Below are 6,000 nucleotides of genomic sequence, written 5' to 3'. Positions count from 1 at the left end.
AGGGGCCTAAACTGCAGCAAATACACAGAGACTGGGTGCTGGGTACTGTGGAAGGCCTGTGGACAGTGCCCAGCTGAGTGGAAGGCCTGTGGACAGTGCCCAGCTGAGCGGAAGGCCTGTGGACAGTGCCCAGCTGAGCGGAAGGCCTGTGGACAGTGCCCAGCTGAGCGGAAGGCCTGTGGACAGTGCCCGGCTGAGCGGAAGGTCCGTGGACAGTGCCCAGCTGAGTGGAAGGCCCGTGGACAGTGCCCAGCTGAGAGGAAGGCCTGTGGACAGTGCCCAGCTGAGAGGAAGGTCCGTGGACAGTGCCCAGCTGAGTGGAAGGCCCGTGGACAGTGCCCAGCTGAGCGGCACCGCCCAGACCCTCACTGCAGACCCTGCCTTTCTCCCATCCTGCCAGCCACACTGGCAGATTTTTCTTAGAATAAAGTCAGGGAGACCCACTGAAAAAGAGAATACGGACATCACCAGGCTGACCCAGGTAGTCCCGAGTCACACCTTACAAACACTCTCTTTCTACCCCATCCCTGATGTTGCAACTTTACCTCACGACAGAAATATACAAGAGCTCTCTGACCTAAACTTGTGTGACAAAGCTGCATAAATAAAAAGGCTGCCTGTATCCCACCAGGGAGTCAGCCCAAGTACCAAACCAGAACCACTCAACTGGGACTTGAACCGTACACAGTACATACAGGTGCTCTTTCAGATCTGAGAGAAGGTGTACACGGACAAGCAGCTAGCTGCCTGAATTGTAAAAATGTATCTCTTAGTTCATATTTTTTTAGGCCAGTGATTTAAAGGGGAATATGGATACACAAAAATAATAGAAGAAAACAAGGAATGATCATGCTAACCCCTGGGCTCAGCAGTTCCAATTCCAGATTGTTGGGTAACTGCATGTAGCAATGGGTAAGGGCCGATGCAGAACAGCACATCCATCCTCACAGCTGTGTCCTGCAGGGAGATCCTTCTAGAAGATAGAGTGAGGACCACTGTTCATAGCAGTAACTAGCAAAAACAAACTTTTCAAAACTCTGGCGGGAACAAAGGTTCCTAATAGCCAATCCCATGGGATGTTTAGTGAAGGATGGCTGAGGGGTAGGGTGCAGTTCATCGGCAGAACACACACACACACACACACACACACACACACACACACACACACCATGTGTAAGGCCTTGGGTTCAGTTCCCAGCACTGCATACACAAATACAGCTGTTTCTGGTAGCACACATCTGTGATCCCAGCGTTCAAGAGGCTAAGGCAGGAGGCCCTTGAGTTCCAGGTCAGCCTGAGGTATACGGACCAAGACCTCATCTCAGAAAGCAAAACCCAGAGAACATAAGCAAGTCCCCAGCCCAGCTCTGTCTGATTTCCGTGTGTGCTTGGTCATCATTGGCTCTGATGCTCCTCCGTCTTCTTCATTAGATGCCAAAACTTCAGCAGAAGGGCAGGGAAAATCCCCAACATGTTACTCAGCACACAGCTGTCCACACAAAACATACTTTCACAAGCAGCTAGTTGTCAATCACAGGATTGTTCCAAACAAGAAACACTAGAAATTGAGTGTTGGATGCCAACATCAAGGACACTCCTACAAGACAAGCTTTAACTCGAGAATGCAGCTTGTGGTTGGAGACTATGGTACCAAGTGCTTGGTTGGGGTTCTGAACTCGAAGATCTTGCGGAGGCAGGAACTCAGGAGAGGTTACAAGGGATTAAATACTCACTCACACAACACAGAACCAGAGGGAACCAAAAGGAAGCAGCAGGTGTACGTCCACACCTATCAGCAACACTAGTGAATGTAAACAGATTGAGAGACTCCTCTCGGGCTGCAGAAATGAGGGGAGAGATGAACACTGTCAGTCTACACGGTGGGCAGGAAACACAGCTACACAGACATCATGAAGGAGAGAGCGTGGGAAAGATATGCCACAGAAGCAGTCATCCAGAGAGCTGAGTGGCTACACTATTACCGGAGGAGTGAGACTCCAGGCCAAAGACAAGGGTCCGTCCATTAGGAAGAAGTGGCCAGTATAAAAGAGCTTAACTCGGGCCCTAAAATGCACGAGGCTGAAACTAACAGAATGAGGGCAACAGAGACAACAGCTGAAGATTGCAGCATCCGGCTTCTAAGGACAGATAAGGGAAGGTTGGCCAGCACACCAGGAGGGTGAAGTCTGCAGGCAGCACAGGGCCTCCTGAGCAGCGCCAGGACAGAACGAAATAGTGGCTGGTTCCCTGGCAGATAGGTCAGTGTGCTTAGGGTGACTTAAAATCATACAAAGTATAATCTCCAGTAAGAATAAGAAATCAGTAACGTAAGGGATGTCTCATATTTATGGAAATTAAACAACAAACTTCTAATCAATTGAGTAAAGAATAACTGAAAAGTTAGAAAGTTCTTTGAAATAAAAAAAAACAAGTTCTGGGTGTGGGGGGATATGCCTTTGAATCCCAGTACTTGAGAGAAGGAGGCAGAAAGATCGGGGTTTAAGGCTAGCCTGGGTAAGGTAAGACCCTGTCTCAAAAACAAAACAAAAATTTAAAAGACAAAAACACAACATGAAAAACCTTAAAAGATGAATGTAAAATAATGCTTAGATCAAAAGTTGCAGCTATAAATACATCTACTAAAATAAAGATTTTAAGTTAATAAGCTAATTGTTTCTAATTTAAAAAAATAGAAAAGAGAAAATCATATCCAAAACAACCCAAAAGAAATAATTAAAGTCAGAAATCTATAAAATGAAAAAATAGAAAAATAACATGGAGCTAGGTGGTAGTGGCACACACCTTTAATCCCAGCACTTGGAAGGCAGAGGCAGGCATATCTCTGAGTTCAAGGCCTGCCTGGTTTACAAAGTAAGTTCCAGGACATCCAGGGCTACACAGAGAAACAAACAAAACAAACAAACAAGTCTAAAACCAGATGGCTTTATTGATAACATTCCACCTAATTAATTAATTAATTAATTAATTAATACCAATTCTTCACTAACTCTCCTAAAATAGAAGAGAGAAAGGGACACTTTTCAACTCAATCTATAAGGTCAGAGGCACCCTCATTCCAAAGCTAGAACACAGCAGCACAAGAAAACTAGAGACCAGATGTAAAATACCAGCAAGGGATGAGCACATGAAAAGGATTAAACACCGTGAGCAAAGGGAGTTTATCCCATGAATGCAAGGTTAGTTTAACGTATGAACAGCATATAATATATCCAGTCTGTCTGGACAGTCACATGATCAATTCAGTAAGTACAGGAAAAGCATTTAGTAGTGAGGCAAAAAGCATTTTATAACATTGAACCTTTTAAGACAAAATACTCAACAACACACACACAAGTTAACTCAAAATGGATTAAAGTCTCTACACATACGGCCTAAAACTGTACAACTCTCTCAGGCCCAGAGTGGTAGCACATGTCTTCAATCTCAGCACTTGGGACACAGAGGCAGGTATATCTCTGAGTTTCAGTCCAGCCAGGGCTACATAGTGAGACCACGTTTCAAAACAAAACAAAAAAGGAAAGGAAAAATAATGACAAAAACCAGCTCTCAGAAGAAAATAGTAAATCCTTGTGGCTTGAAATTAGGCATTGGTTTCTTTGACATGACACCCAGACCACAAGCAACAAAAGAAAAACTAAAACGACTTCATTCATATTAAAAGATATGATAAAGAGCATCTACAAAATCCCACAGCTGATATCACCCTCAGTGCATGTGTGGGAGGTCAGGAGTGAGATGGAGATCTCAGTTCTGCTCACATCCATTCAACACTGGACTGGAGCTCCTGACCAGAGCAATTAAGCACAAGACAGGGAGGGGCAGGGGAGGGGAGTAGGGGAGAAAGAAAACATCTCTTTTCATGGATACCAGGATTGTGCACAGAGAATTCTGAGGAACACACAGAAATATACATAGCTATTATAACCAACAGAAAAGCTTCACAAAGTGGCAGGATACAAGAGCAAAATAAAAAATCAACTGTATTTCTGTACATTGGCAACAAATAATCTAAACATAGAACTTAGAACAATAATATGTATAAAAGTGTTAAAGTACTTAGGGATTTTTTAAATAAGTGACTTGTAAAACACTGAAAATAAACAACTCAATTAAATGGAATGCTACCTAGTTCATGAATCATAAGTCTTAGTATTAGGAGGTCACAATTTCCCAAAGTGATATTAAATTGAATGAAATCCCTGTCAAAGTCTTACCTCCTGGGAGGTAGGGCAGAAGGTGAAAACTTGACCCTAAAATTCATTTGGAACTATATGGACTTGGAAAGGCCAACTCTAGAGACATAACAGCAGGGATGCTCACACCTATCCAACCCAAAGCTTACCATGTGGCTACAGTAACTAAGGACCACAGTCTTGGCATTGCTATGGATGTCAATGGGAGAAGAAATAGGAGCCCAGAAACAAACCACAAGCCCACGTCCAGGTGTCAACTTGACACAAGCTAGAGTTATCAGAGAGGAAGGAGCCTCAGTTGAGAAAATGCCTTCATAAGATCAGGTTCTAAGGTAAGCCTGTATTTCTTAATTAGTGATTGAAGGAGGAGAGCCTAGCCCTTTGTGGGTGGTGCTATCCCTGGGCTGGTGGTCCTAGATTCTCTGAGCAAGCCAATAAGCAGCACCTTTCCATGGCCTCTGCATCAGCTCCTGCCTCCAGCCCTTCCTGAGTTCCTGTGCTGACTTCCTTTGATGATGAATTGTGATGTGGACACATAAGCTGCTTACTTTGGTCATGGTGTTTCATCACAGCTGTAGTAACCCTAACTAAGACAACGGCCAATGGTTACGATGGTTAGCAATCAAAAGATGATGTAAAGGAAAGGATAATCTTTTCACCAAGGGTGCAAGGACAACCAGAGTCCTGAAAGCAAACAATGAATCTGGCCCTGCCTCACAGCACACAAAAAAACTTGGTTCAAAATGGGTAAAACTTCACAATGTAAGCACTAAAACTATACAATTCTCAGAAGAAAGCCAGATGTAGTGGCGCACCCCTTTAATCCCAGCACTCAGGAGGCAGAGGCAGGCAGATCTCTGTGAGTTCGAGGCCAGCCTCGTCTACAAAGTGAGTTCCAGTATAGCCAGGGCTATGTAGAAAGACCCTGTCTCAAAAATACAAAACAACAAAACAAATAAAAATTTCAGAAGAACACTCACTAGGAGTAAATCTCTGTGACTTGAAATTGAGAAATACATACATTACATATTTTATATATATGATATATAAGTGAGAAATGATACCAACAGCACAAACAACAAAAATAAATATATAAATGAACTTTATTAAAATGAAAAACTTTGGGGCCAGGGAGATGGTTCAGTGGGTAAAGGCACTTGCTGTTAAGCCTTCTGATCTGAGTTCAATCCCCAGGACCCATATGGTGGAAGGAAAGAATGACACTTTGAAGGCTGTCTTCTGATCTCCTTACATATGTGCACACACACATACACACACACACACACACATACACACACACACACACACACACACACACACAGACACACACTCACACACACACACACATACACACACACACACATACACACACACACACACACTCACACACGCATACACACACACACACAGACACATACATACACACACACACACATACACACACATACACACACACACACACACACACACTCACACACGCACACACAAAGATTAAGAACTTTAAAGGGTGAAAAGACAAGAAGAAAATATTTGCAAATTATATAGGGATGCAGTGTTTAGAATATCTACAAAAACGCTTACAAGACAACCCAATTGAAAAGGAGAAGTTATTTGAGCAGATACAAGTGGCCAATAACACAAATCCTGCCATTAGTCATTAGAAAACTGAAAATCAAAACCATACTTTTCACTAAGATTGCTGACATTAAAAAAGAAGACTGGGAGGCGAGATACAAGATGACTCAGCAGTTAAGAACACTGGCTGCTCTTCCAGGTCTAAGGTTCA

Source organism: Peromyscus leucopus, chromosome 7, assembly GCF_004664715.2.
Source record: "Peromyscus leucopus breed LL Stock chromosome 7, UCI_PerLeu_2.1, whole genome shotgun sequence".
NCBI classification, from domain to species: domain Eukaryota; kingdom Metazoa; phylum Chordata; class Mammalia; order Rodentia; family Cricetidae; genus Peromyscus; species Peromyscus leucopus.
Note: the sequence above shows the minus strand (reverse complement) of the source record.